Source organism: Lithobates pipiens, unplaced genomic scaffold, assembly GCF_037356315.1.
Source record: "Lithobates pipiens isolate NorthernLeopardFrog02 unplaced genomic scaffold, aLitPip1_a1.2 Scaffold_18, whole genome shotgun sequence".
Lineage (NCBI taxonomy): Eukaryota > Metazoa > Chordata > Amphibia > Anura > Ranidae > Lithobates > Lithobates pipiens.
Genome location: NW_027507758.1, coordinates 479,349,419 through 479,373,056, shown reverse-complemented (window position 1 = coordinate 479,373,056; position 23,638 = coordinate 479,349,419). Strand labels below are relative to the sequence as shown.

The following is a 23,638-nucleotide window of genomic DNA, read 5'->3' as shown; positions in this document are numbered from 1 at the left end:
TTGGTGTACCGCTTTTTGACAAGAAAAGGAAGACCAAGCAGGAGTTTGAGAAAGTTGTTTAGAGCAGACTAAGGTCTGGGGCTCAGCAGAAACGCAATTGTGCAACATCCCGCAGTTTATGCTTTTCTCAGCCAATGTGCAAGGACAAGTCAAAATATCCCTTCTTCTTCATAGGACATTTGTACACCAACGCATAGTTCTGCAGAGCCTTGGGAAGAAAAGTCCAGCATGTTTCATTTTCACCTGCAATATACCAATGAAAGCCGTGGGAACAAGACCTAGCCGCATTTGAAAGAAAAATGACTTTTTTGATGTGTAGTCCTTAGAAACGGAAAGTAAAAATCAGGGGAGAAACTGAAAACTATGCTGGAAATCTAGGAAGTTGTGGAAATAGATGGCCAGCAGACAGGCATCAATCACAACATGAAAGGAGATTTTTGAACCGAGCTTGTCAAAAATAACTATTGTTTTTACTGTGGGTACAATGCTGATGTTATCAAATAAAAGTGGATGCTGTGACTATAAACCCCCTTTAAGGGCTCAATGACCCCTTCGAGTCGACGCACGGTGCCACGTGTCTCCTGGACAAACGCTTTCTAAAGTGCCGAAATAGCTCAGTTGGGAGAGCGTTAGACTGAAGATCTAAAGGTCCCTGGTTCGATCCCGGGTTTCGGCAATTGTTGTATCCTGAACAGGGATTACCCTACCTTTGATTATATGACTTTCCCATGAATTAGGCCAGTGCGTGTTTGATTCTTTCGCTTCTCATGTGCCTGTTGCCCTAACAGGGTGGTTGTTTAGTTTCACCTGGAACAAAGTAAAGTATCTTGCTGCCTGTTTTCCTTTCCGGCTAAATGCATAGACATAAAAATGTCACTCGTCATTGTCATTCCTTCACACCAGCACATGGTACCCCAGAATTGTCATCAAGATTAGGCAGAAAAGGCCGAAATAGCTCAGTTGGGAGAGCGTTAGACTGAAGATCTAAAGGTCCCTAGTTCAATCCCGGTTTTCGGCAACTGTAACTGCTCCTTTTGGTGTACCGCTTTCTGACAAGAAAAGGAAGACCAAGCAGGAGTTTGAGAAAGTTGTTTAGAGCAGACTAAGGTCTGGGGCTCAGCAGAAACGCAATTGTGCAACATCCCGCAGTTTATGCTTTTCTCAGCCAATGTGCAAGGACAAGTCAAAATATCCCTTCTTCTTCATAGGACATTTGTACACCAACGCATAGTTCTGCAGAGCCTTGGGAAGAAAAGTCCAGCATGTTTCATTTTCACCTGCAATATACCAATGAAAGCCGTGGGAACAAGACCTAGCCGCATTTGAAAGAAAAATGACTTTTTTGATGTGTAGTCCTTAGAAACGGAAAGTAAAAATCAGGGGAGAAACTGAAAACTATGCTGGAAATCTAGGAAGTTGTGGAAATAGATGGCCAGCAGACAGGCATCAATCACAACATGAAAGGAGATTTTTGAACCGAGCTTGTCAAAAATAACTATTGTTTTTACTGTGGGTACAATGCTGATGTTATCAAATAAAAGTGGATGTTGTGACTATAAACCTCCGTTAAGGGCTCAATGACCCCTTCGAGTCGACGCACGGTGCCACGTGGCTCCTGGACAAACGCTTTCTAAAGTGCCGAAATAGCTCAGTTGGGAGAGCGTTAGACTGAAGATTTAAAGGTCCCTGGTTCGATCCCGGGTTTCGGCAATTGTTGTATCCTGAACAGGGATAACTCTACCTTTGATTATATGACTTTCCCATGAATTAGGCCAGTGCGTGTTTGATTCTTTCGCTTCTCATGTGCCTGTTGCCCTAACAGGGTGGTTGCTTAGTTTCACCTGGAACAAAGTAAAGTATCTTGCTGCCTGTTTTCCTTTCCGGCTAAATGCATAGACATAAAAATGTCACTCGTCATTGTCATTCCTTCACACCAGCACATGGTACCCCAGAATTGTCATCAAGATTAGGCAGAAAAGGCCGAAATAGCTCAGTTGGGAGAGCGTTAGACTGAAGATCTAAAGGTCCCTGGTTCGATCCCGGGTTTCGGCAATTGTTGTATCCTGAACAGGGATAACTCTACCTTTGATTATATGACTTTCCCATGAATTAGGCCAGTGCGTGTTTGATTCTTTCGCTTCTCATGTGCCTGTTGCCCTAACAGGGTGGTTGCTTAGTTTCACCTGGAACAAAGTAAAGTATCTTGCTGCCTGTTTTCCTTTCCGGCTAAATGCATAGACATAAAAATGTCACTCGTCATTGTCATTCCTTCACACCAGCACATGGTACCCCAGAATTGTCATCAAGATTAGGCAGAAAAGGCCGAAATAGCTCAGTTGGGAGAGCGTTAGACTGAAGATCTAAAGGTCCCTGGTTCGATCCCGGGTTTCGGCAACTGTACCTGCTCCTTTTGGTGTACCGCTTTCTGACAAGAAAAGGAAGACCAAGCAGGAGTTTGAGAAAGTTGTTTAGAGCAGACTAAGGTCTGGGGCTCAGCAGAAACGCAATTGTGCAACATCCCGCACTTTATGCTTTTCTCAGCCAATGTGCAAGGACAAGTCAAAATATCCCTTCTTCTTCATAGGACATTTGTACACCAACGCATAGTTCTGCAGAGCCTTGGGAAGAAAAGTCCAGCATGTTTCATTTTCACCTGCAATATACCAATGAAAGCCGTGGGAACAAGACCTAGCCGCATTTGAAAGAAAAATGACTTTTTTGATGTGTAGTCCTTAGAAACGGAAAGTAAAAATCAGGGGAGAAACTGAAAACTATGCTGGAAATCTAGGAAGTTGTGGAAATAGATGGCCAGCAGACAGGCATCAATCACAACATGAAAGGAGATTTTTGAACCGAGCTTGTCAAAAATAACTATTGTTTTTACTGTGGGTACAATGCTGATGTTATCAAATAAAAGTGGATGCTGTGACTATAAACCTCCTTTAAGGGCTCAATGACCCCTTCGAGTCGACGCACGGTGCCACGTGTCTCCTGGACAAACGCTTTCTACAGTGCCGAAATAGCTCAGTTGGGAGAGCGTTAGACTGAAGATCTAAAGGTCCCTGGTTTGATCCTGGGTTTCGGCAATTGTTGTATCCTGAACAGGGATAACTCTACCTTTGATTATATGACTTTCCCATGAATTAGGCCAGTGCGTGTTTGATTCTTTCGCTTCTCATGTGCCTGTTGCCCTAACAGGGTGGTTGCTTAGTTTCACCTGGAACAAAGTAAAGTATCTTGCTGCCTGTTTTCCTTTCCGGCTAAATGCATAGACATAAAAATGTCACTCGTCATTGTCATTCCTTCACACCAGCACATGGTACCCCAGAATTGTCATCAAGATTAGGCAGAAAAGGCCGAAATAGCTCAGTTGGGAGAGCGTTAGACTGAAGATCTAAAGGTCCCTGGTTCGATCCCGGGTTTCGGCAACTGTACCTGCTCCTTTTGGTGTACCGCTTTCTGACAAGAAAAGGAAGACCAAGCAGGAGTTTGAGAAAGTTGTTTAGAGCAGACTAAGGTCTGGGGCTCAGCAGAAACGCAATTGTGCAACATCCCGCAGTTTATGCTTTTCTCAGCCAATGTGCAAGGACAAGTCAAAATATCCCTTCTTCTTCATAGGACATTTGTACACCAACGCATAGTTCTGCAGAGCCTTGGGAAGAAAAGTCCAGCATGTTTCATTTTCACCTGCAATATACCAATGAAAGCCGTGGGAACAAGACCTAGCCGCATTTGAAAGAAAAATGACTTTTTTGATGTGTAGTCCTTAGAAACGGAAAGTAAAAATCAGGGGAGAAACTGAAAACTATGCTGGAAATCTAGGAAGTTGTGGAAATAGATGGCCAGCAGACAGGCATCAATCACAACATGAAAGGAGATTTTTGAACCGAGCTTGTCAAAAATAACTATTGTTTTTACTGTGGGTACAATGCTGATGTTATCAAATAAAAGTGGATGCTGTGACTATAAACCTCCTTTAAGGGCTCAATGACCCCTTCGAGTCGACGCACGGTGCCACGTGTCTCCTGGACAAACGCTTTCTAAAGTGCCGAAATAGCTCAGTTGGGAGAGCGTTAGACTGAAGATTTAAGGGTCCCTGGTTCGATCCCGGGTTTCGGCAATTGTTGTATCCTTAACAGGGATAACCCTCCCTTTGATTATATGACTTTCCCATGAATTAGGCCAGTGCGTGTTTGATTCTTTCGCTTCTCATGTGCCTGTTGTCCTAACAGGGTGGTTGCTTAGTTTCACCTGGAACAAAGTAAAGTATCTTGCTGCCTGTTTTCCTTTCCGGCTAAATGCATAGACATAAAAATGTCACTTGTCATTGTCATTCCTTCACACCAGCACATGGTACCCCAGAATTGTCATCAAGGTTAGGCAGAAAAGGCCAAAATAGCTCAGTTGGGAGAGCGTTAGACTGAAGATCTAAAGGTCCCTGGTTCGATCCCGGGTTTCGGCAACTGTACCTGCTCCTTTTGGTGTACCGCTTTCTGACAAGAAAAGGAAGACCAAGCAGGAGTTTGAGAAAGTTGTTTAGAGCAGACTAAGGTCTGGGGCTCAGCAGAAACGCAATTGTGCAACATCCTGCAGTTTATGCTTTTCTCAGCCAATGTGCAAGGACAAGTCAAAATATCCCTTCTTCTTCATAGGACATTTGTACACCAACGCATAGTTCTGCAGAGCCTTGGGAAGAAAAGTCCAGCATGTTTCATTTTCACCTGCAATATACTAATGAAAGCCGTGGGAACAAGACCTAGCCGCATTTGAAAGAAAAATGACTTTTTTGATGTGTAGTCCTTAGAAACGGAAAGTAAAAATCAGGGGAGAAACTGAAAACTATGCTGGAAATCTAGGAAGTTGTGGAAATAGATGGCCAGCAGACAGGCATCAATCACAACATGAAAGGAGATTTTTGAACCGAGCTTGTCAAAAATAACTATTGTTTTTACTGTGGGTACAATGCTGATGTTATCAAATAAAAGTGGATGTTGTGACTATAAACCTCCGTTAAGGGCTCAATGACCCCTTCGAGTTGACGCACGGTGCCACGTGGCTCCTGGACAAACGCTTTCTAAAGTGCCGAAATAGCTCAGTTGGGAGAGCGTTAGACTGAAGTTTTAAAGGTCCCTGGTTCGATCCCGGGTTTCGGCAATTGTTGTATCCTGAACAGGGATAACTCTACCTTTGATTATATGACTTTCCCATGAATTAGGCCAGTGCGTGTTTGATTCTTTCGCTTCTCATGTGCCTGTTGCCCTAACAGGGTGGTTGCTTAGTTTCACCTGGAACAAAGTAAAGTATCTTGCTGCCTGTTTTCCTTTCCGGCTAAATGCATAGACATAAAAATGTCACTCGTCATTGTCATTCCTTCACACCAGCACATGGTACCCCAGAATTGTCATCAAGATTAGGCAGAAAAGGCCGAAATAGCTCAGTTGGGAGAGCGTTAGACTGAAGATCTAAAGGTCCCTGGTTCGATCCTGGGTTTCGGCAACTGTACCTGCTCCTTTTGGTGTACCGCTTTCTGACAAGAAAAGGAAGACCAAGCAGGAGTTTGAGAAAGTTGTTTAGAGCAGACTAAGGTCTGGGGCTCAGCAGAAACGCAATTGTGCAACATCCCGCACTTTATGCTTTTCTCAGCCAATGTGCAAGGACAAGTCAAAATATCCCTTCTTCTTCATAGGACATTTGTACACCAACGCATAGTTCTGCAGAGCCTTGGGAAGAAAAGTCCAGCATGTTTCATTTTCACCTGCAATATACCAATGAAAGCCGTGGGAACAAGACCTAGCCGCATTTGAAAGAAAAATGACTTTTTTGATGTGTAGTCCTTAGAAACGGAAAGTAAAAATCAGGGGAGAAACTGAAAACTATGCTGGAAATCTAGGAAGTTGTGGAAATAGATGGCCAGCAGACAGGCATCAATCACAACATGAAAGGAGATTTTTGAACCGAGCTTGTCAAAAATAACTATTGTTTTTACTGTGGGTACAATGCTGATGTTATCAAATAAAAGTGGATGCTGTGACTATAAACCTCCTTTAAGGGCTCAATGACCCCTTCGAGTCGACGCACGGTGCCACGTGTCTCCTGGACAAACGCTTTCTAAAGTGCCGAAATAGCTCAGTTGGGAGAGCGTTAGACTGAAGATTTAAGGGTCCCTGGTTCGATCCCGGGTTTCGGCAATTGTTGTATCCTTAACAGGGATAACCCTCCCTTTGATTATATGACTTTCCCATGAATTAGGCCAGTGCGTGTTTGATTCTTTCGCTTCTCATGTGCCTGTTGTCCTAACAGGGTGGTTGCTTAGTTTCACCTGGAACAAAGTAAAGTATCTTGCTGCCTGTTTTCCTTTCCGGCTAAATGCATAGACATAAAAATGTCACTTGTCATTGTCATTCCTTCACACCAGCACATGGTACCCCAGAATTGTCATCAAGGTTAGGCAGAAAAGGCCAAAATAGCTCAGTTGGGAGAGCGTTAGACTGAAGATCTAAAGGTCCCTGGTTCGATCCCGGGTTTCGGCAACTGTACCTGCTCCTTTTGGTGTACCGCTTTCTGACAAGAAAAGGAAGACCAAGCAGGAGTTTGAGAAAGTTGTTTAGAGCAGACTAAGGTCTGGGGCTCAGCAGAAACGCAATTGTGCAACATCCTGCAGTTTATGCTTTTCTCAGCCAATGTGCAAGGACAAGTCAAAATATCCCTTCTTCTTCATAGGACATTTGTACACCAACGCATAGTTCTGCAGAGCCTTGGGAAGAAAAGTCCAGCATGTTTCATTTTCACCTGCAATATACCAATGAAAGCCGTGGGAACAAGACCTAGCCGCATTTGAAAGAAAAATGACTTTTTTGATGTGTAGTCCTTAGAAACGGAAAGTAAAAATCAGGGGAGAAACTGAAAACTATGCTGGAAATCTAGGAAGTTGTGGAAATAGATGGCCAGCAGACAGGCATCAATCACAACATGAAAGGAGATTTTTGAACCGAGCTTGTCAAAAATAACTATTGTTTTTACTGTGGGTACAATGCTGATGTTATCAAATAAAAGTGGATGCTGTGACTATAAACCTCCTTTAAGGGCTCAATGACCCCTTCAAGTCGACGCACGGTGCCACGTGTCTCCTGGACAAACGCTTTCTAAAGTGCCGAAATAGCTCAGTTGGGAGAGCGTTAGACTGAAGATCTAAGGGTCCCTGGTTCGATCCCGGGTTTCGGCAATTGTTGTATCCTGAACAGGGATAACCCTCCCTTTGATTATATCACTTTCCCATGAATTAGGCCAGTGCGTGTTTGATTCTTTCGCTTCTCATGTGCCTGTTGTCCTAACAGGGTGGTTGCTTAGTTTCACCTGGAACAAAGTAAAGTATCTTGCTGCCTGTTTTCCTTTCCGGCTAAATGCATAGACATAAAAATGTCACTTGTCATTGTCATTCCTTCACACCAGCACATGGTACCCCAGAATTGTCATCAAGGGTAGGCAGAAAAGGCCGAAATAGCTCAGTTGGGAGAGCGTTAGACTGAAGATCTAAAGGTCCCTGGTTCGATCCCGGGTTTCGGCAACTGTACCTGCTCCTTTTGGTGTACCGCTTTTTGACAAGAAAAGGAAGACCAAGCAGGAGTTTGAGAAAGTTGTTTAGAGCAGACTAAGGTCTGGGGCTCAGCAGAAACGCAATTGTGCAACATCCCGCAGTTTATGCTTTTCTCAGCCAATGTGCAAGGACAAGTCAAAATATCCCTTCTTCTTCATAGGACATTTGTACACCAACGCATAGTTCTGCAGAGCCTTGGGAAGAAAAGTCCAGCATGTTTCATTTTCACCTGCAATATACCAATGAAAGCCGTGGGAACAAGACCTAGCCGCATTTGAAAGAAAAATGACTTTTTTGATGTGTAGTCCTTAGAAACGGAAAGTAAAAATCAGGGGAGAAACTGAAAACTATGCTGGAAATCTAGGAAGTTGTGGAAATAGATGGCCAGCAGACAGGCATCAATCACAACATGAAAGGAGATTTTTGAACCGAGCTTGTCAAAAATAACTATTGTTTTTACTGTGGGTACAATGCTGATGTTATCAAATAAAAGTGGATGCTGTGACTATAAACCCCCTTTAAGGGCTCAATGACCCCTTCGAGTCGACGCACGGTGCCACGTGTCTCCTGGACAAACGCTTTCTAAAGTGCCGAAATAGCTCAGTTGGGAGAGCGTTAGACTGAAGATCTAAAGGTCCCTGGTTCGATCCCGGGTTTCGGCAATTGTTGTATCCTGAACAGGGATTACCCTACCTTTGATTATATGACTTTCCCATGAATTAGGCCAGTGCGTGTTTGATTCTTTCGCTTCTCATGTGCCTGTTGCCCTAACAGGGTGGTTGTTTAGTTTCACCTGGAACAAAGTAAAGTATCTTGCTGCCTGTTTTCCTTTCCGGCTAAATGCATAGACATAAAAATGTCACTCGTCATTGTCATTCCTTCACACCAGCACATGGTACCCCAGAATTGTCATCAAGATTAGGCAGAAAAGGCCGAAATAGCTCAGTTGGGAGAGCGTTAGACTGAAGATCTAAAGGTCCCTAGTTCAATCCCGGTTTTCGGCAACTGTAACTGCTCCTTTTGGTGTACCGCTTTCTGACAAGAAAAGGAAGACCAAGCAGGAGTTTGAGAAAGTTGTTTAGAGCAGACTAAGGTCTGGGGCTCAGCAGAAACGCAATTGTGCAACATCCCGCAGTTTATGCTTTTCTCAGCCAATGTGCAAGGACAAGTCAAAATATCCCTTCTTCTTCATAGGACATTTGTACACCAACGCATAGTTCTGCAGAGCCTTGGGAAGAAAAGTCCAGCATGTTTCATTTTCACCTGCAATATACCAATGAAAGCCGTGGGAACAAGACCTAGCCGCATTTGAAAGAAAAATGACTTTTTTGATGTGTAGTCCTTAGAAACGGAAAGTAAAAATCAGGGGAGAAACTGAAAACTATGCTGGAAATCTAGGAAGTTGTGGAAATAGATGGCCAGCAGACAGGCATCAATCACAACATGAAAGGAGATTTTTGAACCGAGCTTGTCAAAAATAACTATTGTTTTTACTGTGGGTACAATGCTGATGTTATCAAATAAAAGTGGATGTTGTGACTATAAACCTCCGTTAAGGGCTCAATGACCCCTTCGAGTCGACGCACGGTGCCACGTGGCTCCTGGACAAACGCTTTCTAAAGTGCCGAAATAGCTCAGTTGGGAGAGCGTTAGACTGAAGATTTAAAGGTCCCTGGTTCGATCCCGGGTTTCGGCAATTGTTGTATCCTGAACAGGGATAACTCTACCTTTGATTATATGACTTTCCCATGAATTAGGCCAGTGCGTGTTTGATTCTTTCGCTTCTCATGTGCCTGTTGCCCTAACAGGGTGGTTGCTTAGTTTCACCTGGAACAAAGTAAAGTATCTTGCTGCCTGTTTTCCTTTCCGGCTAAATGCATAGACATAAAAATGTCACTCGTCATTGTCATTCCTTCACACCAGCACATGGTACCCCAGAATTGTCATCAAGATTAGGCAGAAAAGGCCGAAATAGCTCAGTTGGGAGAGCGTTAGACTGAAGATCTAAAGGTCCCTAGTTCGATCCTGGTTTTCGGCAACTGTAACTGCTCCTTTTGGTGTACCGCTTTCTGACAAGAAAAGGAAGACCAAGCAGGAGTTTGAGAAAGTTGTTTAGAGCAGACTAAGGTCTGGGGCTCAGCAGAAACGCAATTGTGCAACATCCCGCAGTTTATGCTTTTCTCAGCCAATGTGCAAGGACAAGTCAAAATATCCCTTCTTCTTCATAGGACATTTGTACACCAACGCATAGTTCTGCAGAGCCTTGGGAAGAAAAGTCCAGCATGTTTCATTTTCACCTGCAATATACCAATGAAAGCCGTGGGAACAAGACCTAGCCGCATTTGAAAGAAAAATGACTTTTTTGATGTGTAGTCCTTAGAAACGGAAAGTAAAAATCAGGGGAGAAACTGAAAACTATGCTGGAAATCTAGGAAGTTGTGGAAATAGATGGCCAGCAGACAGGCATCAATCACAACATGAAAGGAGATTTTTGAACCGAGCTTGTCAAAAATAACTATTGTTTTTACTGTGGGTACAATGCTGATGTTATCAAATAAAAGTGGATGCTGTGACTATAAACCTCCTTTAAGGGCTCAATGACCCCTTCGAGTCGACGCACGGTGCCACGTGTCTCCTGGACAAATGCTTTCTAAAGTGCCGAAATAGCTCAGTTGGGAGAGCGTTAGACTGAAGATCTAAAGGTCCCTGGTTCGATCCCGGGTTTTGGCAATTGTTGTATGCTGAACAGGGATAACTCTACCTTTGATTATATGACTTTCCCATGAATTAGGCCAGTGCGTGTTTGATTCTTTCGCTTCTCATGTGCCTGTTGTCCTAACAGGGTGGTTGCTTAGTTTCACCTGGAACAAAGTAAAGTATCTTGCTGCCTGTTTTCCTTTCCGGCTAAATGCATAGACATAAAAATGTCACTTGTCATTGTCATTCCTTCACACCAGCACATGGTACCCCAGAATTGTCATCAAGGTTAGGCAGAAAAGGCCGAAATAGCTCAGTTGGGAGAGCGTTAGACTGAAGATCTAAAGGTCCCTGGTTCGATCCCGGGTTTCGGCAACTGTACCTGCTCCTTTTGGTGTACCGCTTTTTGACAAGAAAAGGAAGACCAAGCAGGAGTTTGAGAAAGTTGTTTAGAGCAGACTAAGGTCTGGGGCTCAGCAGAAACGCAATTGTGCAACATCCCGCAGTTTATGCTTTTCTCAGCCAATGTGCAAGGACAAGTCAAAATATCCCTTCTTCTTCATAGGACATTTGTACACCAACGCATAGTTCTGCAGAGCCTTGGGAAGAAAAGTCCAGCATGTTTCATTTTCACCTGCAATATACCAATGAAAGCCGTGGGAACAAGACCTAGCCGCATTTGAAAGAAAAATGACTTTTTTGATGTGTAGTCCTTAGAAACGGAAAGTAAAAATCAGGGGAGAAACTGAAAACTATGCTGGAAATCTAGGAAGTTGTGGAAATAGATGGCCAGCAGACAGGCATCAATCACAACATGAAAGGAGATTTTTGAACCGAGCTTGTCAAAAATAACTATTGTTTTTACTGTGGGTACAATGCTGATGTTATCAAATAAAAGTGGATGCTGTGACTATAAACCTCCTTTAAGGGCTCAATGACCCCTTCGAGTCGACGCACGGTGCCACGTGTCTCCTGGACAAACGCTTTCTAAAGTGCTGAAATAGCTCAGTTGGGAGAGCGTTAGACTGAAGATCTAAAGGTCCCTGGTTCGATCCCGGGTTTTGGCAATTGTTGTATGCTGAACAGGGATAACTCTACCTTTGATTATATGACTTTCCCATGAATTAGGCCAGTGCGTGTTTGATTCTTTCGCTTCTCATGTGCCTGTTGCCCTAACAGGGTGGTTGCTTCGTTTCACCTGGAACAAAGTAAAGTATCTTGCTGCCTGTTTTCCTTTCCGGCTAAATGCATAGACATAAAAATGTCACTCGTCATTGTCATTCCTTCACACCAGCACATGGTACCCCAGAATTGTCATCAAGGTTAGGCAGAAAAGGCCGAAATAGCTCAGTTGGGAGAGCGTTAGACTGAAGATCTAAAGGTCCCTGGTTCGATCCCGGGTTTCGGCAACTGTACCTGCTCCTTTTGGTGTACCGCTTTCTGACAAGAAAAGGAAGACCAAGCAGGAGTTTGAGAAAGTTGTTTAGAGCAGACTAAGGTCTGGGGCTCAGCAGAAACGCAATTGTGCAACATCCCGCAGTTTATGCTTTTCTCAGCCAATGTGCAAGGACAAGTCAAAATATCCCTTCTTCTTCATAGGACATTTGTACACCAACGCATAGTTCTGCAGAGCCTTGGGAAGAAAAGTCCAGCATGTTTCATTTTCACCTGCAATATACCAATGAAAGCCGTGGGAACAAGACCTAGCCGCATTTGAAAGAAAAATGACTTTTTTGATGTGTAGTCCTTAGAAACGGAAAGTAAAAATCAGGGGAGAAACTGAAAACTATGCTGGAAATCTAGGAAGTTGTGGAAATAGATGGCCAGCAGACAGGCATCAATCACAACATGAAAGGAAATTTTTGAACCGAGCTTGTCAAAAATAACTTTTGTTTTTACTGTGGGTACAATGCTGATGTTATCAAATAAAAGTGGATGCTGTGACTATAAACCTCCTTTAAGGGCTCAATGACCCCTTCGAGTCGACGCACGGTGCCACGTGTCTCCTGGACAAACGCTTTCTAAAGTGCCGAAATAGCTCAGTTGGGAGAGCGTTAGACTGAAGATCTAAAGGTCCCTGGTTCGATCCTGGGTTTCGGCAATTGTTGTATCCTGAACAGGGATTACCCTACCTTTGATTATATGACTTTCCCATGAATTAGGCCAGTGCGTGTTTGATTCTTTCGCTTCTCATGTGCCTGTTGCCCTAACAGGGTGGTTGTTTAGTTTCACCTGGAACAAAGTAAAGTATCTTGCTGCCTGTTTTCCTTTCCGGCTAAATGCATAGACATAAAAATGTCACTCGTCATTGTCATTCCTTCACACCAGCACATGGTACCCCAGAATTGTCATCAAGATTAGGCAGAAAAGGCCGAAATAGCTCAGTTGGGAGAGCGTTAGACTGAAGATCTAAAGGTCCCTAGTTCGATCCCGGTTTTCGGCAACTGTAACTGCTCCTTTTGGTGTACCGCTTTCTGACAAGAAAAGGAAGACCAAGCAGGAGTTTGAGAAAGTTGTTTAGAGCAGACTAAGGTCTGGGGCTCAGCAGAAACGCAATTGTGCAACATCCCGCAGTTTATGCTTTTCTCAGCCAATGTGCAAGGACAAGTCAAAATATCCCTTCTTCTTCATAGGACATTTGTACACCAACGCATAGTTCTGCAGAGCCTTGGGAAGAAAAGTCCAGCATGTTTCATTTTCACCTGCAATATACCAATGAAAGCCGTGGGAACAAGACCTAGCCGCATTTGAAAGAAAAATGACTTTTTTGATGTGTAGTCCTTAGAAACGGAAAGTAAAAATCAGGGGAGAAACTGAAAACTATGCTGGAAATCTAGGAAGTTGTGGAAATAGATGGCCAGCAGACAGGCATCAATCACAACATGAAAGGAGATTTTTGAACCGAGCTTGTCAAAAATAACTATTGTTTTTACTGTGGGTACAATGCTGATGTTATCAAATAAAAGTGGATGTTGTGACTATAAACCTCCGTTAAGGGCTCAATGACCCCTTCGAGTCGACGCACGGTGCCACGTGGCTCCTGGACAAACGCTTTCTAAAGTGCCGAAATAGCTCAGTTGGGAGAGCGTTAGACTGAAGATTTAAAGGTCCCTGGTTCGATCCCGGGTTTCGGCAATTGTTGTATCCTGAACAGGGATAACTCTACCTTTGATTATATGACTTTCCCATGAATTAGGCCAGTGCGTGTTTGATTCTTTCGCTTCTCATGTGCCTGTTGCCCTAACAGGGTGGTTGCTTAGTTTCACCTGGAACAAAGTAAAGTATCTTGCTGCCTGTTTTCCTTTCCGGCTAAATGCATAGACATAAAAATGTCACTCGTCATTGTCATTCCTTCAAACCAGCACATAGTACCCCAGAATTGTCATCAAGATTAGGCAGAAAAGGCCGAAATAGCTCAGTTGGGAGAGCGTTAGACTGAAGATCTAAAGGTCCCTGGTTCGATCCTGGGTTTCGGCAACTGTACCTGCTCCTTTTGGTGTACCGCTTTCTGACAAGAAAAGGAAGACCAAGCAGGAGTTTGAGAAAGTTGTTTAGAGCAGACTAAGGTCTGGGGCTCAGCAGAAACGCAATTGTGCAACATCCCGCAGTTTATGCTTTTCTCAGCCAATGTGCAAGGACAAGTCAAAATATCCCTTCTTCATAGGACATTTGTACACCAACGCATAGTTCTGCAGAGCCTTGGGAAGAAAAGTCCAGCATGTTTCATTTTCACCTGCAATATACCAATGAAAGCCGTGGGAACAAGACCTAGCCGCATTTGAAAGAAAAATGACTTTTTTGATGTGTAGTCCTTAGAAACGGAAAGTAAAAATGAGGGGAGAAACTGAAAACTATGCTGGAAATCTAGGAAGTTGTGGAAATAGATGGCCAGCAGACAGGCATCAATCACAACATGAAAGGAGATTTTTGAACCGAGCTTGTCAAAAATAACTATTGTTTTTACTGTGGGTACAATGCTGATGTTATCAAATAAAAGTGGATGTTGTGACTATAAACCTCCGTTAAGGGCTCAATGACCCCTTCGAGTCGACGCACGGTGCCACGTGGCTCCTGGACAAACGCTTTCTAAAGTGCTGAAATAGCTCAGTTGGGAGAGCGTTAGACTGAAGATCTAAAGGTCCCTGGTTTGATCCCGGGTTTCGGCAATTGTTGTATCCTGAACAGGGATAACTCTACCTTTGATTATATGACTTTCCCATGAATTAGGCCAGTGCGTGTTTGATTCTTTCGCTTCTCATGTGCCTGTTGTCCTAACAGGGTGGTTGCTTAGTTTCACCTGGAACAAAGTAAAGTATCTTGCTGCCTGTTTTCCTTTCCGGCTAAATGCATAGACATAAAAATGTCACTTGTCATTGTCATTCCTTCACACCAGCACATGGTACCCCAGAATTGTCATCAAGGTTAGGCAGAAAAGGCCGAAATAGCTCAGTTGGGAGAGCGTTAGACTGAAGATCTAAAGGTCCCTGGTTCGATCCCGGGTTTTGGCAATTGTTGTATGCTGAACAGGGATAACTCTACCTTTGATTATATGACTTTCCCATGAATTAGGCCAGTGCGTGTTTGATTCTTTCGCTTCTCATGTGCCTGTTGCCCTAACAGGGTGGTTGCTTAGTTTCACCTGGAACAAAGTAAAGTATCTTGCTGCCTGTTTTCCTTTCCGGCTAAATGCATAGACATAAAAATGTCACTCGTCATTGTCATTCCTTCACACCAGCACATGGTACCCCAGAATTGTCATCAAGATTAGGCAGAAAAGGCCGAAATAGCTCAGTTGGGAGAGCGTTAGACTGAAGATCTAAAGGTCCCTGGTTCGATCCTGGGTTTCGGCAACTGTACCTGCTCCTTTTGGTGTACCGCTTTCTGACAAGAAAAGGAAGACCAAGCAGGAGTTTGAGAAAGTTGTTTAGAGCAGACTAAGGTCTGGGGCTCAGCAGAAACGCAATTGTGCAACATCCCGCAGTTTATGCTTTTCTCAGCCAATGTGCAAGGACAAGTCAAAATATCCCTTCTTCTTCATAGGACATTTGTACACCAACGCATAGTTCTGCAGAGCCTTGGGAAGAAAAGTCCAGCATGTTTCATTTTCACCTGCAATATACCAATGAAAGCCGTGGGAACAAGACCTAGCCGCATTTGAAAGAAAAATGACTTTTTTGATGTGTAGTCCTTAGAAACGGAAAGTAAAAATCAGGGGAGAAACTGAAAACTATGCTGGAAATCTAGGAAGTTGTGGAAATAGATGGCCAGCAGACAGGCATCAATCACAACATGAAAGGAGATTTTTGAACCGAGCTTGTCAAAAATAACTATTGTTTTTACTGTGGGTACAATGCTGATGTTATCAAATAAAAGTGGATGTTGTGACTATAAACCTCCTTTAAGGGCTCAATGACCCCTTCGAGTCGACGCACGGTGCCACGTGTCTCCTGGACAAACGCTTTCTAAAGTGCCGAAATAGCTCAGTTGGGAGAGCGTTAGACTGAAGATCTAAAGGTCCCTGGTTCGATCCCGGGTTTCGGCATTTGTTGTATCCTGAACAGGGATTACCCTACCTTTGATTATATGACTTTCCCATGAATTAGGCCAGTGCGTGTTTGATTCTTTCGCTTCTCATGTGCCTGTTGCCCTAACAGGGTGGTTGCTTAGTTTCACCTGGAACAAAGTAAAGTATCTTGCTGCCTGTTTTCCTTTCCGGCTAAATGCATAGACATAAAAATGTCACTCGTCATTGTCATTCCTTCACACCAGCACATGGTACCCCAGAATTGTCATCAAGATTAGGCAGAAAAGGCCGAAATAGCTCAGTTGGGAGAGCGTTAGACTGAAGATCTAAAGGTCCCTAGTTCGATCCCGGGTTTCGGCAACTGTAACTGCTCCTTTTGGTGTACCGCTTTCTGACAAGAAAAGGAAGACCAAGCAGGAGTTTGAGAAAGTTGTTTAGAGCAGACTAAGGTCTGGGGCTCAGCAGAAACGCAATTGTGCAACATCCCGCAGTTTATGCTTTTCTCAGCCAATGTGCAAGGACAAGTCAAAATATCCCTTCTTCTTCATAGGACATTTGTACACCAACGCATAGTTCTGCAGAGCCTTGGGAAGAAAAGTCCAGCATGTTTCATTTTCACCTGCAATATACCAATGAAAGCCGTGGGAACAAGACCTAGCCGCATTTGAAAGAAAAATGACTTTTTTGATGTGTAGTCCTTAGAAACGGAAAGTAAAAATCAGGGGAGAAACTGAAAACTATGCTGGAAATCTAGGAAGTTGTGGAAATAGATGGCCAGCAGACAGGCATCAATCACAACATGAAAGGAGATTTTTGAACCGAGCTTGTCAAAAATAACTATTGTTTTTACTGTGGGTACAATGCTGATGTTATCAAATAAAAGTGGATGCTGTGACTATAAACCTCCTTTAAGGGCTCAATGACCCCTTCGAGTCGACGCACGGTGCCACGTGTCTCCTGGACAAACGCTTTCTAAAGTGCCGAAATAGCTCAGTTGGGAGAGCGTTAGACTGAAGATCTAAAGGTCCCTGGTTCGATCCCGGGTTTTGGCAATTGTTGTATGCTGAACAGGGATAACTCTACCTTTGATTATATGACTTTCCCATGAATTAGGCCAGTGCGTGTTTGATTCTTTCGCTTCTCATGTGCCTGTTGCCCTAACAGGGTGGTTGCTTAGTTTCACCTGGAACAAAGTAAAGTATCTTGCTGCCTGTTTTCCTTTCCGGCTAAATGCATAGACATAAAAATGTCACTCGTCATTGTCATTCCTTCACACCAGCACATGGTACCCCAGAATTGTCATCAAGATTAGGCAGAAAAGGCCGAAATAGCTCAGTTGGGAGAGCGTTAGACTGAAGATCTAAAGGTCCCTGGTTCGATCCCGGGTTTCGGCAACTGTACCTGCTCCTTTTGGTGTACCGCTTTTTGACAAGAAAAGGAAGACCAAGCAGGAGTTTGAGAAAGTTGTTTAGAGCAGACTAAGGTCTGGGGCTCAGCAGAAACGCAATTGTGCAACATCCCGCAGTTTATGCTTTTCTCAGCCAATGTGCAAGGACAAGTCAAAATATCCCTTCTTCTTCATAGGACATTTGTACACCAACGCATAGTTCTGCAGAGCCTTGGGAAGAAAAGTCCAGCATGTTTCATTTTCACCTGCAATATACCAATGAAAGCCGTGGGAACAAGACCTAGCCGCATTTGAAAGAAAAATGACTTTTTTGATGTGTAGTCTTTAGAAACGGAAAGTAAAAATCAGGGGAGAAACTGAAAACTATGCTGGAAATCTAGGAAGTTGTGGAAATAGATGGCCAGCAGACAGGCATCAATCACAACATGAAAGGAGATTTTTGAACCGAGCTTGTCAAAAATAACTATTGTTTTTACTGTGGGTACAATGCTGATGTTATCAAATAAAAGTGGATGCTGTGACTATAAACCTCCTTTAAGGGCTCAATGACCCCTTCGAGTCGACGCACGGTGCCACGTGTCTCCTGGACAAACGCTTTCTAAAGTGCCGAAATAGCTCAGTTGGGAGAGCGTTAGACTGAAGATCTAAAGGTCCCTGGTTCAATCCCGGGTTTCGGCAATTGTTGTTTCCTGAACAGGGATTACCCTACCTTTGATTATATGACTTTCCCATGAATTAGGCCAGTGCGTGTTTGATTCTTTCGCTTCTCATGTGCCTGTTGCCCTAACAGGGTGGTTGCTTAGTTTCACCTGGAACAAAGTAAAGTATCTTGCTGCCTGTTTTCCTTTCCGGCTAAATGCATAGACATAAAAATGTCACTCGTCATTGTCATTCCTTCACACCAGCACATGGTACCCCAGAATTGTCATCAAGGTTAGGCAGAAAAGGCCGAAATAGCTCAGTTGGGAGAGCGTTAGACTGAAGATCTAAAGGTCCCTGGTTCGATCCTGGGTTTCGGCAACTGTACCTGCTCCTTTTGGTGTACCGCTTTCTGACAAGAAAAGGAAGACCAAGCAGGAGTTTGAGAAAGTTGTTTAGAGCAGACTAAGGTCTGGGGCTCAGCAGAAACGCAATTGTGCAACATCCCGCAGTTTATGCTTTTCTCAGCCAATGTGCAAGGACAAGTCAAAATATCCCTTCTTCTTCATAGGACATTTGTACACCAACGCATAGTTCTGCAGAGCCTTGGGAAGAAAAGTCCAGCATGTTTCATTTTCACCTGCAATATACCAATGAAAGCCGTGGGAACAAGACCTAGCCGCATTTGAAAGAAAAATGACTTTTTTGATGTGTAGTCCTTAGAAACGGAAAGTAAAAATCAGGGGAGAAACTGAAAACTATGCTGGAAATCTAGGAAGTTGTGGAAATAGATGGCCAGCAGACAGGCATCAATCACAACATGAAAGGAGATTTTTGAACCGAGCTTGTCAAAAATAACTATTGTTTTTACTGTGGGTACAATGCTGATGTTATCAAATAAAAGTGGATGCTGTGACTATAAACCTCCTTTAAGGGCTCAATGACCCCTTCGAGTCGACGCACGGTGCCACGTGTCTCCTGGACAAACGCTTTCTAAAGTGCCGAAATAGCTCAGTTGGGAGAGCGTTAGACTGAAGATCTAAAGGTCCCTGGTTCGATCCCGGGTTTCGGCAATTGTTGTATCCTGAACAGGGATAACCCTACCTTTGATTATATGACTTTCCCATGAATTAGGCCAGTGCGTGTTTGATTCTTTCGCTTCTCATGTGCCTGTTGTCCTAACAGGGTGGTTGCTTAGTTTCACCTGGAACAAAGTAAAGTATCTTGCTGCCTGTTTTCCTTTCCGGCTAAATGCATAGACATAAAAATGTCACTCGTCATTGTCATTCCTTCACACCAGCACATGGTACCCCAGAATTGTCATCAAGATTAGGCAGAAAAGGCCGAAATAGCTCAGTTGGGAGAGCGTTAGAATGAAGATCTAAAGGTCCCGGGTTTCGGCAACTGTACATGCTCTTTTTGGTGTACCGCTTTCTGACAAGAAAAGGAAGACCAAGCAGGAGTTTGAGAAAGTTGTTTAGAGCAGACTAAGGTCTGGGGCTCAGCAGAAACGCAATTGTGCAACATCCCGCAGTTTATGCTTTTCTCAGCCAATGTGCAAGGACAAGTCAAAATATCCCTTCTTCTTCATAGGACATTTGTACACCAACGCATAGTTCTGCAGAGCCTTGGGAAGAAAAGTCCAGCATGTTTCATTTTCACCTGCAATATACCAATGAAAGCCGTGGGAACAAGACCTAGCCGCATTTGAAAGAAAAATGACTTTTTTGATGTGTAGTCCTTAGAAACGGAAAGTAAAAATCAGGGGAGAAACTGAAAACTATGCTGGAAATCTAGGAAGTTGTGGAAATAGATGGCCAGCAGACAGGCATCAATCACAACATGAAAGGAGATTTTTGAACCGAGCTTGTCAAAAATAACTATTGTTTTTACTGTGGGTGCAATGCTGATGTTATCAAATAAAAGTGGATGCTGTGACTATAAACCTCCTTTAAGGGCTCAATGACCCCTTCGAGTCGACGCACGGTGCCACGTGTCTCCTGGACAAACGCTTTCTAAAGTGCCGAAATAGCTCAGTTGGGAGAGCGTTAGACTGAAGATCTAAAGGTCCCTGGTTCGATCCCAGGTTTCGGCAATTGTGTCCTGAACAGGGATAACCCTACCTTTGATTATATGACTTTCCCATGAATTAGGCCAGTGCGTGTTTGATTCTTTCGCTTCTCCTGTGCCTGTTGTCCTAACAGGGTGGTTGCTTAGTTTCACCTGGAACAAAGTAAAGTATCTTGCTGCCTGTTTTCCTTTCCGGCTAAATGCATAGACATAAAAATGTCACTCGTCATTGTCATTCCTTCACACCAGCACATGGTACCCCAGAATTGTCATCAAGATTAGGCAGAAAAGGCTGAAATAGCTCAGTTGGGAGAGCGTTAGACTGAAGATCTAAAGGTCCCTGGTTCGATCCCGGGTTTCGGCAACTGTACCTGCTCCTTTTGGTGTACCGCTTTCTGACAAGAAAAGGAAGACCAAGCAGGAGTTTGAGAAAGTTGTTTAGAGCAGACTAAGGTCTGGGGCTCAGCAGAAACGCAATTGTGCAACATCCCGCAGTTTATGCTTTTCTCAGCCAATGTGCAAGGACAAGTCAAAATATCCCTTCTTCTTCATAGGACATTTGTACACCAACGCATAGTTCTGCAGAGCCTTGGGAAGAAAAGTCCAGCATGTTTCATTTTCACCTGCAATATACCAATGAAAGCCGTGGGAACAAGACCTAGCCGCATTTGAAAGAAAAATGACTTTTTTGATGTGTAGTCCTTAGAAACGGAAAGTAAAAATCAGGGGAGAAACTGAAAACTATGCTGGAAATCTAGGAAGTTGTGGAAATAGATGGCCAGCAGACAGGCATCAATCACAACATGAAAGGAGATTTTTGAACCGAGCTTGTCAAAAATAACTATTGTTTTTACTGTGGGTACAATGCTGATGTTATCAAATAAAAGTGGATGCTGTGACTATAAACCTCCTTTAAGGGCTCAATGACCCCTTCGAGTCGACGCACGGTGCCACGTGTCTCCTGGACAAACGCTTTCTAAAGTGCCGAAATAGCTCAGTTGGGAGAGCGTTAGACTGAAGATCTAAAGGTCCCTGGTTCGATCCCGGGTTTCGGCAATTGTTGTATCCTGAACGGGGATAACCCTACCTTTGATTATATGACTTTCCCATGAATTAGGCCAGTGCGTGTTTGATTCTTTCGCTTCTCATGTGCCTGTTGTCCTAACAGGGTGGTTGCTTAGTTTCACCTGGAACAAAGTAAAGTATCTTGCTGCCTGTTTTCCTTTCCGGCTAAATGCATAGACATAAAAATGTCACTCGTCATTGTCATTCCTTCACACCAGCACATGGTACCCCAGAATTGTCATCAAGATTAGGCAGAAAAGGCCGAAATAGCTCAGTTGGGAGAGCGTTAGAATGAAGATCTAAAGGTCCCGGGTTTCGGCAACTGTACATGCTCTTTTTGGTGTACCGCTTTCTGACAAGAAAAGGAAGACCAAGCAGGAGTTTGAGAAAGTTGTTTAGAGCAGACTAAGGTCTGGGGCTCAGCAGAAACGCAATTGTGCAACATCCCGCAGTTTATGCTTTTCTCAGCCAATGTGCAAGGACAAGTCAAAATATCCCTTCTTCTTCATAGGACATTTGTACACCAACGCATAGTTCTGCAGAGCCTTGGGAAGAAAAGTCCAGCATGTTTCATTTTCACCTGCAATATACCAATGAAAGCCGTGGGAACAAGACCTAGCCGCATTTGAAAGAAAAATGACTTTTTTGATGTGTAGTCTTTAGAAACGGAAAGTAAAAATCAGGGGAGAAACTGAAAACTATGCTGGAAATCTAGGAAGTTGTGGAAATAGATGGCCAGCAGACAGGCATCAATCACAACATGAAAGGAGATTTTTGAACCGAGCTTGTCAAAAATAACTATTGTTTTTACTGTGGGTACAATGCTGATGTTATCAAATAAAAGTGGATGCTGTGACTATAAACCTCCTTTAAGGGCTCAATGACCCCTTCGAGTCGACGCACGGTGCCACGTGTCTCCTGGACAAACGCTTTCTAAAGTGCCGAAATAGCTCAGTTGGGAGAGCGTTAGACTGAAGATCTAAAGGTCCCTGGTTCAATCCCGGGTTTCGGCAATTGTTGTATCCTGAACAGGGATTACCCTACCTTTGATTATATGACTTTCCCATGAATTAGGCCAGTGCGTGTTTGATTCTTTCGCTTCTCATGTGCCTGTTGCCCTAACAGGGTGGTTGCTTAGTTTCACCTGGAACAAAGTAAAGTATCTTGCTGCCTGTTTTCCTTTCCGGCTAAATGCATAGACATAAAAATGTCACTCGTCATTGTCATTCCTTCACACCAGCACATGGTACCCCAGAATTGTCATCAAGGTTAGGCAGAAAAGGCCGAAATAGCTCAGTTGGGAGAGCGTTAGACTAAAGATCTAAAGGTCCCTGGTTCGATCCCGGGTTTCGGCAACTGTACCTGCTCCTTTTGGTGTACCGCTTTCTGACAAGAAAAGGAAGACCAAGCAGGAGTTTGAGAAAGTTGTTTAGAGCAGACTAAGGTCTGGGGCTCAGCAGAAACGCAATTGTGCAACATCCCGCAGTTTATGCTTTTCTCAGCCAATGTGCAAGGACAAGTCAAAATATCCCTTCTTCTTCATAGGACATTTGTACACCAACGCATAGTTCTGCAGAGCCTTGGGAAGAAAAGTCCAGCATGTTTCATTTTCACCTGCAATATACCAATGAAAGCCATGGGAACAAGACCTAGCCGCATTTGAAAGAAAAATGACTTTTTTGATGTGTAGTCCTTAGAAACGGAAAGTAAAAATCAGGGGAGAAACTGAAAACTATGCTGGAAATCTAGGAAGTTGTGGAAATAGATGGCCAGCAGACAGGCATCAATCACAACATGAAAGGAGATTTATGAACCGAGCTTGTCAAAAATAACGATTGTTTTTACTGTGGGTACAATGCTGATGTTATCAAATAAAAGTGGATGCTGTGACTATAAACCTCCTTTAAGGGCTCAATGACCCCTTCGAGTCGACGCACGGTGCCACGTGTCTCCTGGACAAACGCTTTCCAAAGTGCCGAAATAGCTCAGTTGGGAGAGCGTTAGACTGAAGATCTCAAGGTCCCTGGTTCGATCCCGGGTTTCGGCAATTGTTGTATCCTGAACAGGGATAACTCTACCTTTGATTATATGACTTTCCCATGAATTAGGCCAGTGCGTGTTTGATTCTTTCGCTTCTCATGTGCCTGTTGCCCTAACAGGGTGGTTGTTTAGTTTCACCTGGAACAAAGTAAAGTATCTTGCTGCCTGTTTTCCTTTCCGGCTAAATGCATAGACATAAAAATGTCACTCGTCATTGTCATTCCTTCACACCAGCACATGGTACCCCAGAATTGTCATCAAGGTTAGGCAGAAAAGGCCGAAATAGCTCAGTTGGGAGAGCGTTAGACTGAAGATCTAAAGGTCCCTGGTTCGATCCTGGGTTTCGGCAACTGTACCTGCTCCTTTTGGTGTACCGCTTTCTGACAAGAAAAGGAAGACCAAGCAGGAGTTTGAGAAAGTTGTTTAGAGCAGACTAAGGTCTGGGGCTCAGCAGAAACGCAATTGTGCAACATCCCGCAGTTTATGCTTTTCTCAGCCAATGTGCAAGGACAAGTCAAAATATCCCTTCTTCTTCATAGGACATTTGTACACCAACGCATAGTTCTGCAGAGCCTTGGGAAGAAAAGTCCAGCATGTTTCA

At 43.7% G+C, this 23,638-nt stretch overlaps 1 non-coding gene across 1 annotated transcript; it reads left to right on the top strand.

Annotated features, from left to right (window-relative positions):
* Positions 1–22,279: 22,279 nt before the first annotated feature.
* TRNAF-AAA (transfer RNA phenylalanine (anticodon AAA)) lies at positions 22,280–22,352 on the top strand. Its single transcript has one exon. It is a non-coding gene; the product is annotated as a tRNA-Phe (tRNA).
* Positions 22,353–23,638: the final 1,286 nt, after the last annotated feature.